Below are 12,045 nucleotides of genomic sequence, written 5' to 3'. Positions count from 1 at the left end.
ATCTTTTGAAAATTAAAATTCGAAAATTTTTTCTACAGCCTCCAGGGGACTTCGTTTTCGCACGAAAAAATTTTATGTGCCCTTATTGCATCCGGACCCACATTTAACTCGCCGTAAGTAATTCGTTTATCAAGTAATTAACAAATTTATTTTTGAGTCTTATTCGTGACACTCTAGCGGAGGCTACAGTGTCCAAAAAGGTCAAAAGTTAATTTCTAATGTTTTTTTTTTAATCAGAATGAAAAACCACATTTTTAGACTTTCACATTAAAAAGTGAGCGAGGAAGTTTGAGCTACGAGATACTTCAAGCGAACGAATTTTCCGCCAATGTATTGACGAACTTTTTGGAAAATCTCAATTCGATTTGATTTTTAGTTTCATAATTACAGCGCGTTTATTACGAGATCGCGACGCGACACAACAGGATTCTTTAAGGCCGTGTAGCGTCGCGAGATTGTAATAAACTCGCTGTAATTATGGAACTAAAAATCAAATCGAATTGAGATTTTCCAAAAAGTTGGCCTAGAGTGTCACGAATAAAACTCAAAAAGAAATTTGTTAATTAGTTGATAAACGAATTACTTACGGTGAGTTGAATGTGAAAAAAATGGTTATTTCAATTTAAAAAAAGACAGGTTTTATTTATTTACTGGAAAATGTGTAGCCCGATAGAAAAAATGTAAATGAAGATTCAGGTTCATTTTTTCAGAGCTATCTAACTATATTTTTAGTTTTTTCAAATTTCGAGTTTCACTTTTGATACCTGATGACACAGCCTGGACAATACTTTTACTCGTTCTCGAGCGCCTGTCACCTACTTGTCCAGAACTCCTCAATTACCCAAGGGGAAACAACTCTGGTAATGCATTGGACCACGCGGTTATCCGAACTAGTAATCTGGGGTAATCAGATAATCTACAGCAATTAGCTTTAATAAAACCGTAATTTATTGTAAATCCAGTCTTTCAGAGTAATCCACTTATAATCCGCGGTAATCTGGTTGTAACTCAGAGTCATGCACTTCTAACCTGAAGTTATCCATTTATAGTAATGAGTAATCCAAGTATTTTTTTAAAGTGATCTACTTGTAATCCACTTAGTATACAAGAAAATTTACAATAACCTTGTTATAATCTGCAGCCATACATTAATTATATGGAGTAATCCTCTTGTAATCCACTTCTTCTTTGTAGTGATTCACTTGCAACCCACTTCTTTTTTGATTAATCTATTTGTAACAAACTTCTAATCTAATGTGATCCACTTTTAATCCACTTGTAATTTACTTCTAATCCACTTCTTCTATAGGGCAATCCAGTTGCTATCCATTTCTGACCTGGATTTTTTCTCTTTTAATGCACTTACTATGTGAAGTTATCCATTTCCAATCCACGCACGATCTAAGGTAATCTACCTCTGGATCGAAGTAATACACTTGTAAGCTGATATATAGTAATCCACCTGTAAGCTACATAGAATACAAGAAAATCTGTTTTAATCTACTTATAATCTCAAGCAGAAACTTCTTACATAGAGATTTTATTCTACGCACATTTATAATATGCTTGTAATCTGAAAGAATCCAGATGAACCTACTTGCAATCCACTTTTAAACTGGAGTAATTCACTTACAATTCTGAGAGATTTACTTAAAATTCACGGTCATCAACTTGTAATTCAAATTGAGCCACTTCTAATTCGAATTAATCCACTTGTAATTCGAGGAAATCCAATGAATCCGCTTGCAATCCAATTCTAAACTTAGGTAATCCGTTTTTAATAGACTTGTAATCCACTTAATTCGACGTAATGTTTGTAATTAACCTATTACTAAACTTATAATTCACAGTAATTTGTGTAATCGGAATAACTAGCTGAAATAGTTACAACTACTTTATTGCTAATTTTTGAAAATCATAATATACGATGTATGTTTTTCGTTGACAATTGAACTCCTTTAGTGAAAAATTTTAACAATTTGTTAAAACCCATTTTTTTTATTTTCTTTAAAAAGGTATTAGATTTGTGTAAAACTGGAGCCACTTCCGCCCGTTTTTGTCAAATGTCCACGTTTTGAGATCCTCTGATCCGAAAAAGAGGTTTTTATTGATGTGTCTGTATACCTGGCTGGATTAGGGTGGTCCAAAAATGCATTGCAATTTTTACTCTGGTCTAGAGGGCAAGACACCCTTCCCCAAAAGTTTCCAATTCAGGCCAAAGAAAATTTGTAAATTTTCTTTTTTTCTAAATTTTAAAGTCCCATTTCATTAACATGGGGAAATTTTATCAGACTGGATTTTTCAGAGTTGTTTCCGCCTCGTTTTTTACTTAAGCCTACAATCAAATGAGGTAAATATTTTTACCAAACATTAGTCTGCCTAACGAGTCGACCGTTCCATAAGTTAATATATTCCTCGGAATTGTTTCGTCCACAGTAGCTAATAGGGCCCTATCAGGATTCACTTTATTTTCGAAACTATTCCATCTGATTATTATAATTTTCTTATCAATACCCAGCACAAATTTATTGGTATGTTTCCGAACGAGAACAGCAAAAGACAGATAGCCGGGCTCTATGGAACAAAATTATTAATGAAAATTGGTCAAAGTAAATACCTTGAGTTTAAAAAAAGCAGTTTGATAGGCTCTTAGGACGTAAATAAGTCGTTCGAACCACCGCCTTCAATATTTGATCACTCCTGCTTCCTGTCTATTCATACACTCTCATCTGCCCTACTACGTACATTTTCATACTTCCCCTCCACAGACCTAAACCTCCCCAAGATAGCAATTTTAGCGCAGCATGCGCGCATGGCGCAAGCACAGCGTGTATATTTACACGCACGACGTGCGCTCAGATCAGTACGCAGATGTGTCATCCATGGAGGGGCATATGCCCAGCCCGTCATGCCTGCACGCACTTGCGCGCATGGAGAAAGTACTTAGTGCGCGCGTTAGTAGGGTTTAAAAATTGTTTTGTTTATGATAAAGGAAATAACCAGCAAGATTTATTTTTTAATTTTCATTTAAGAAATGTAAAATTAAAACATTTAGAATTCAAAACGAATAAAATTGCACAAAACCGCCACATAATAAACCGCGTACAATTATTCACGTGACTCTGGTAAATGTCCTGAAAAATATAGAGTGACAGGGGAGTCCAAAAAAAGAAAATGAAAATTGAATTTTTTGTCTCGATTCACAGCCGAACTTGCTCAAATTTAGGTTAGTGTCACTAAGCACGTGTACGCAAACAAAAACCAAACACATGCCATCACAACAAATCTAAGATTAAATGAAACACTTAACACACTTTCTTTTACACGAGACCTTTTATTATTCAATTCCTTTCGAATAACCCTTCTTGCACTTTTCCCTAGATTTAAACAATTAGGGATAAAAATACACAAAGTAACACAAATAATAACACAATAATACCACAATAACAACAACGGCCGAAGCACACACGGTACACGGCGCGAACGATTAAGCGTCTTGCGCCAAATACGAGAGTGCGCCGGAAGGCGTCGCAGCACTCATGGTAGGAAAACGCGGATATCTCGCACATGCGCAGGAGTGACTGCTGTGTATTTGTAACAAAATTTACGTGAATAAATGTTTGTAATTTTCTTTGAAAGAGAAAGTATATATGTACTTAAATTTTATTGCGGAAATAAGGCTTATTAACATTTCCAGATAATTAATAAAAAAACGAAGCTATGCATAAGAAAAATAATATAAAGTTAAGCTTTTATTTTTATATTTTTGGATTTTACACACAATTATTTTATTAAACATGATTACTTGCAATTTTTTAAACTTTAAATTGCAAATTCTTGTCTTTATCAGCTAATAATTATTGATTTATGTTATTTACTTCAGCAAATTGCCAAGTGCATTCAGATTGCGCGTCGCATATTTTCGTCTCATGCCTGTTATTGGCGACGCAGTCTGCACGCACTAGATGCGTGTTCACAAAGTGCTGGCAGGACAGGTGAATTTTTGCAAGCATTTCCTGCGCGCTGTGACGTGCGCGAAACGTGCGCGCACTAATTGCTATCTGGGTCGCATCCACACTCTTTCGTAACTTCTTTTTCTTTTACCATGCTCTCCTTACTTCTTTTCACATGTCATCTCACTTCCTCTACACACTCATTTCCACTACTTCCCTGAGTGGTGAATTGTGGACTGTGAGTTGTGAACTTTAAGTTGTAATTTCCCTAACTGTGAGTTGTTGGCTCTGAGTTATGAACAATGAGGTGTGAGGTATGTAGTGTGACTTGTGAGTTAAGAGTTTTGTGCACGAACCTGCTTCTCTCTTTCTGGTCATACCTTAATACTTATTGAACGTCTTGAAATGCTACTAGGAATCAAGGTTTCGTCCGACACTTGATTTACTAATTAACTTATTCGGCTCATAGCGAAATTCATGATCTCTTTTGTTGGGGATATCACTGACAACGTTCCTGGTCTCATGATTTATAATCTCGTGAATCAGGGAACAATTTATTTCCTGCTAGTAACTGAGACAAAAATAATTGTCTCAGTTACTTTATGATTTGTTTGGTTTGAATTGGTCAATAACTTTTTTAATTTCCTTGAGCGGATTAATTTATCTGTCAGTTATTTTTAATTTTCTGATTTATATTTATTGTAATTTAACGAGTTTTATGTTATTTCCTGGTGATTTTATATTGTCTCGATATCTATTCTTTCATGTCGTTCCCCTATAATTATTAGTTAACGTGTCCTTATCTTTTTTTTTGCTAAATGAATACGAGTATATGCGAATTATTTCTTGTCTTTTCGTCATGTATTTCGCTCTGTTTTAAAGATTAGTGTTTTTATTATAAACTATTATATGCCCCTATCGAAGATATCTTCGCATTTTTTTGTATAACCTCCAAAAATATAATATAGTTCTGTAAATAAGTGTCACTATATACTAAATTTCTCTAAATTCTTTATTCTTAGAAAACAAGACGAAAGCTCATATTTTATTTTTAGAAAATTAGTAAACTCCGCCATTTTGTTATAAATTCTGTCGTGACCTTAAATCACTGGCTCTCTTCTCTTAAATTATTTCAAAATAACGAATTTGTAATTTAAAACTGTTGCGTTGAATTAAAATAACTACTTTACATTTCTGGGATTATTAATTCATTTGTAATTTGAGATTAAGTTTATTTAAATATTTCCGATTTCTAAGACCTGGTCCCTCTACCATTTTCCAGAAACTCATTTTTCCCCAGTTCATCTTCCACCACTTCCCTGATTTGTGAGTTTCCTGAGTTCTGAGTTGCGAGCTGTGAGTTGTACGTTGTGAAGTATAAATTGTGATTTAAAACTTGTGAGTTGTGGGCTGTGAGTTGAGAGTAGTATTCTGTGAGTTGTGCGTTATAAGTGCCCTTACATCTCCTTCCTAGAAAAAAGTAAAAAAGACGGACGGACGTACGATACCTGATCCATACTATAAGGCCTTAAACAAAAGTTACAAAATCATAAAAATTCTCCCAATTGAAGATAATTCTAATACGGAAAAGAACTGAACAGGATTTTAATACCTATAGTAGCGCAAAATACGGCTCCATTCTCTGCATGATAGGAACAGAGTTTGTGTGCAACGGTGTCCACGAAGAAGAGTTGGCCGTTATGCCAGAAAAGAACCTCTGTAAATCCGTTTGAGTCGACAATAAGTTCAGGCCTGAGGGATCAAATTTCTATTATTTGTGCATATAAGATATGAAAAAAATTTTTATACAGAGTTGATACAGGCATTTAGATTTATAAAACAAAATTTGTTAATATAATATTACAATTTCTTTTTCTTCGTAGTCCTTTTTGGTTAAAAATTAACCTTGTGATTGAAAATTTGTTTATTAATCTGAAAATTTTATTATTTTTTTAAAAATTCACCTTTTCGGTTTGATAATTTAACTTTTTTGCAGAAAACGCGACTTTCTTGCACAAAATTGGTATTTTTAACATGAAAATTCAACATTTTAAATTAATCGTTAGTCTCTATTGACTGATAAAATATTTTTTGTTTAAGGCTTAAACGATTTTTATCAAAATTTGTATTTTTTGCTAAATTGAAATGTTTTTTATTAGATATAAAAATCTTCTTTAGCTAAAATATTAATTACCATTTTATATATTTTTAGTAAATTATGTTCTTTATTTAAAAATCATATTTCTTTTTGTTGAAATTTTTCTCTATATAGGTAGAAAATTCATCTTTTTTGCAAATTAATCTTTTTGTTTGAAAATTTAGACATGTTTGAAACCTTGTTTCATTATTCAAAATTAATTTTTTAACCAAAAAGTAGAAATAATCAATGACTGTTCAAAACTATGGCTGTGTTTAATCTTCCCGACAATTGAGAGAGTTCTAAAAGAGGATACTCTCCTAGGGGCTGTATGACCTTGTAGTTGGTGGGGACGCTTAAGCGTGTGGGACATAGTGGGCAAACGGACCTCGGCCTGCATGCGTATGGATATAGATGAAAGGATCCCTATAAACGGGCTCTACTTGGTGCTTTAAGAAGGACCCCTATGAACGGGCTCTCCTGATATGCATGATTGTAGTATAACAGAGGGGTGAAAGAGCCTAGCTAACACGAGCCTTCTGGATCCTTGGGTTGAGGTGTCTCCCGGACCGATCTTCAATTTCTCAAATCGGCACGAGAATGACCTGCGGCCTGCACAGCGACCAAGAAACAGTCCTCCGTTGGCATGATGGCCTGCGGACAGGTATTCACTGAGTTTCTCGCTCAATGTGACAACCCCCCCTAAGCCATGGGTGTAGACTGATCATGGTAATGGCACTTTGGTACCTAGGGGTTACGAAGGTGTCCTAACAGCCTTTCGGGGACACCGGACGTCCTCCCCTAGTAATTAGTCTAGTCTAGTATAACCCTTTCATCCTAATCTGCCCCTTCGGCAAGCCTCACTCAGACGGCGGTTGTGCCCCCAGATCTTTTGGGAGCTAAGGGTACGACGGCCTCTCTGAGTGAGGCTATAAAAACGAAAGTAGCTAATCAGTCCCCCAATAAGAAGAAACGTATCAGCATTTTCCTGAAAAGGAGACTCAGACAGCAAGCGCAGCGGGCTAGTGAAGCAGCTGCCTTTTAAGAAGCACAAGGCAGCCCAGCAGCAGATAAAAACAGGGAGTCGTCGGGGGTTGGACTGATGGCCACTCAGAGGACTGACTCCCTGAATTTTGTGGTGACGGATACGAGATACCCGTACTCGCTGCTTACCACAGAGCAATAAGAGCTTCTCAGGGCGGCTATCTGGAGGGCGCTTCAAAGAGTATCCCCAGATCAATGGCCAAAATTTAAGACTTATTTTTGCAGGAAGGAGTCTTTGTACTTGTGGCATCTGTCCCAGTAGTTAAAGCTTGGCTACATAAACTTCTGGCCGAGACAAGGCCCTGGGAAGCTTGAGTTGCTTCAGAATATCGTTAAGGCTATGGCTATTCTCAAGTCCATTAGAGACGTGCATACCCTGGAGATGGCGGCCAAGATCTTCACGGAAATCATCAAATCCACTTATGAAAGTACCTGTCGGCCTTCAAAAGTCCGAAGGGATGGAGAGACACACTGGTGGAACGCGAAACTCGAGGAGCTTTGCAGAAAAACCAGAGAGAGGTTCAGGCGTGGCAGTTCTGGCAAAACGAAGGAACTATTGTATTCATTCACATCGATGAGGGATAAGTATAAAAGTGCAATACGTAAGGCAAAGTATGAAAGCTAGACCATCTTTTACACTGCTATGGAGAAAGGAGCAGAGGCCGTCAGGCTGGACAAGCTGCTTTCTCGAAATACGGATGTTATTCTCGGGACTCTAAAATTTCCTGGCGGAGGATACTCACAGTCTGACGGGGATACCTCAGTTCACCTGCTTAAGGTACGTTTTCCGCGCTTCATAAAGTTATCAGATAAGGGGTCAGCACCTCCAAAGCAATCAAAGCCGTCTGTAGCTTAACTAAGCCTGAAGCGGCAACTAGTCAACTAGATTGTGACCCCAGTTAGGGGCAGGTGGGCCCTGAAGTCCTTCAGTTCTTACAAGCCTCCCGGCCCAGATGGTATATATCGAGTCCTCTTACAGAGGGCTGGTCAGATCATCATTGGGCTGTTTGTGAGACTTGCTAGGGCTATTCTGACGTGTTTATGTTCCGGCGGCATAAAGGGGTGCGAGAGTAGTCTTCATTCCGAAGGCAGGCATGATCGGTTATACTCACCTAAGGATTTCCGACCCATTAGCCTCACATCTTTCATACTGAAAACAGTTGAAAGACATGTGGACAGATATATTCGCGATAAGGTCTTGTCAAGTAGTCCTCTTCACAAGAACCAACACGCCTATAGGGCTGATCACTTGACTGAGACGGCCCTAAGCACTGCAGTGATCCTAATCAAAGGACAACTGAAGCAGAAAGCTCTAGCGATTGAAACCTTAATGGACATCGAAGGAGCCTTTAACTACACCTCTGGAGAGGTGATCAGGGCGGTCATGATCGCACACGGGGTGCCTAGTGCAGTCGTGGAATGGACCTGCCACATGTTAACCAATAGGAATCTAACCACGACTAAATTGCTTGATCTACTCACAAGTCAGGGCCTTCACGTTATAGGCTATGCGGACGATATACTCAATATCGTGCGCGGTCAGCATTTGGATGAGCTCTTCGGAGTAATGCAGCAAACACAAAGAATAGTAGATTCATGGTGTAAGAGGACTGGACCATCAGTCAATTCGAGTAAGACTGATGCAGTTGTGATCACCAGGAGGTGCAAGTGGGGAACCACGAGTACATTGAAATAGGCTGTACAAAAACTCGAAATCAAAGGGCAAGCAAAATATCTAGAAGTCACTCTGGATAAGAGGCTGTCGTGGAACGAGCATCTGGAAATCAAGTGCAAAAAGGTAGTAGCGACTCTTTGTCTCTGTAGAAGCGCCACAGGCAAAAGCTGGAGCTTAAAACCGGAGACACGTATGTGCATCTACACAGCGATCCTGTGGCCAAGACTAACCTATGCAGCAGTCGTCTGGAGGACCAGGGTCAAATTTTCTTCCTTGAAGTCCCCAATGGAAAGAATCAGGGGACTAATTCTGAAAAGTATCACTGGTTCCTCGAAGTCGGCATCCACGATGGCCCTGGGGGCGCTATTAGGCACAGGCAGCTTCTGCAGCAGTGAGTCTGAAATATAAGCTAACAGCGTGGCCGCCGTCCTCTCTCTATGGAGAGGGCTTTGGGGCCACGTTTAAGGCATATAAGGGGACGCAACGCGATCACCCAAGCGTCTGGGGCTGTGATGATCTCAACTTAGATTATTAATAATAATAAAGAGGATAATAATAAGGATAATAATAAAGAGGATGGACAACCTTCTTGTTTTAAAATTTTTCTTTGTGGTATAAAATTAATGTATTTACTCAAACATTTTAACTTTTCATTTTGACAATTCATTTTATAAGTTGACAAATTTTTATTGAAAATTTTACTGTTCTATTAATGTAATCCACATTTATTCAACAAAAATATTTGTTTGCATTCACATTACTGGTTTTGCTAGGGGTAACGTTGTTTTATACACAAAAGAAAAATGTAAAACGAACAGGGAAAATGTAAAAATGGTCAGATAAAAGTGCGAGAAATTCAGGGAATTTTTGAACTGGGATTTTGTAGCAACCCTGTAAATATTACAATCATTCTTCAATGAAATATAGTTCTAGATAGAGAAATATAATTAATTAATTAAAATTGTAAATTTTTTGACAAATATTAAAATTATTATTACTTACATAGGTGTAACAGCATTTTGTAGCGAGTGGGGTTGCAAGTGAGGTTGCGAGGTTGAATGAAAGGTGTCTTCCCCAACGTATTCGCTGAAAATAAATTTGCTTTTATTTAGTTGAAAGTTAATTTTAAATCTGAAAATTCCACTATTCCATTTTGAGTTGAAAATTTATCTTTTTTAGTTGAAAGTTTATGTATTTTGTTGAAAGTTCGTATCTTTCAGTAAAAATTAATCTTCTTGTTTAAAAATTCATCTTTATAATTGGAAGTTTTTTTTTTGTTTGGAAGTTTAACCAAATTGGTCAAAATTATTTTTTTTTAATAAAAAATGATAATTTGAGTCGAAAATGTTACTATTCCATTTTCGGTTGATTTATCTTGTTTAGGTAAAATTTAATGTATTTTGTGGAGAATTGATCTTTTCGAATAGATAATCAATATTATTTTTGTTTCAAGTTGAATGTTTTGAAGAATAATTCTTTTTTTTATAGTTTAAAATTCATAATTTTAGTTATCAATACATTCAGTCAGCTGAAAATTTGTTCACTTTTCTGAGATAAAAATTAATTTTGTTAATTAAAAATGTAACTGTTACAGGTTTGCTTGAAAATTTATATTTTCAGGGTGAAGATTCAACCTTTTTTGGCAGAAAAGTTATTTTCCTGACTTTAAAATTACATGTTCTGGTTGAAAATTAAAATATTTTCTTGAAAATTTGGTTTCAAATTGAGAATTGCTTTTTTTAAATGGAAATTTAACTGTTTTATTTTTTTTTACAACCTATCTATTTTGTAAAAAATGCAGGCATTTGGTTGAAAATTGATTGATTTTGTTCAAAATTTCCATTTTGGTAAAAAATTGATCATCTAGGTAAAAAATTATCTCTATTATTAAAAAAATAATTTTTTTTGGTTAAGAAGTTGACAATTTTGTTAAAAATCATATTTATGAACTGAAAATTAAACTATTTCGTTAATAATTAAGACTTTTGGTGGAAGCCTTCTTAAAAAAAAACTTTCAAGACCTATAGTCTAACTCTCACCTACACAGTTTAATTTTTAATTAAAAAATATCAATTTTTAATAAAAAATAGTTCAAAGCTTAACCAAAGAGAATCATTTAAAACTAAAAATATGAAACTTTAATAAAAAAAGGTTTTTCAAAAACCTGGTTTTACAAAATGTTCAAAGAAATGTTGAATCCTGAACTAAAAGATAATCATTTTTGAACAAAAAGTGGTAATTTTACCCAAAAATAAAAAATTCCTGATAAAGCAGATAAACTTTTAAATCAATAAAAAATTTTCGATAAAAATAATTTAATTTTTATCCAAACGATATTTCAGTTTGACTTTTAAACGCGGCAATATGAGTTTCAAACGAAAAGTAAATCTTCTACCAAATATTTGAATTTTCAACCTTGACTATTGAACAAAATTGTTGCATTTTCAACCAAAAACTTGCATTTTTATCTCAGAAAAATAAAACTTCTTATAACATCACTAAAATAGATCAATTTTTCACTAAAGACAAATTTTCATAAAAATACTTAAATGCTTATTCAAAAAGCATTTCACTTGACTAAAAAAAAATTAATTTTAATCGATAAGTACATTTTCCACAAAATATATGAATCTCGAACCGGAAAGATTAAATGTCTAAAAATGAAACTTTTGACAAAAAATTTAGTTAATTTTTATTTAAAAAAGTCAATTTTTCCTAGGAAGGAATTTCGAAAAACAAATTTAGTCAAGTTTTGAATTTGAAAAATAATTGTCAATCAAATAACTTATGTTCAACCAAAAGCTGAGTGTTTTTTTAATCGTGAAAAATAACACTTAAAATAAAAAATGTCGCTTTTTTGAAAAACGACACAAGTTCTAGCATAAAACATTTTCAGATTTCTTACTGAACATTTTTCGATAAAACAAGTAAATTTCTTTTTTAATCCTGAGATATTAGATTTTAAAAAAATTAATTTTTGGAAAAAAGTTATAAATAAATAAATTTAACCAACAGAAAATTCTCATTTTTTTCCAGAAAAAATTTCTTCCTGGCCTAAAATGTTTCGTGATAGCTTATTCAACTCCCTCTACTACAAAATATTGTTGATAGTTAAATTTGCTAAAATATAATGATTCATTCAATTCGAATTAAAATTTGTGTACACTCTTGTTATTAAAAATGAGTTTTTCTCGAATTTCAAATTGTTTATGCTTTTCATATTCGAAAATAAAAAA

The sequence above is a fragment of the Belonocnema kinseyi genome, chromosome 7 (assembly GCF_010883055.1).
Source record: "Belonocnema kinseyi isolate 2016_QV_RU_SX_M_011 chromosome 7, B_treatae_v1, whole genome shotgun sequence".
Classification (NCBI taxonomy): Eukaryota; Metazoa; Arthropoda; class Insecta; order Hymenoptera; family Cynipidae; genus Belonocnema; species Belonocnema kinseyi.
Note: the sequence above shows the minus strand (reverse complement) of the source record.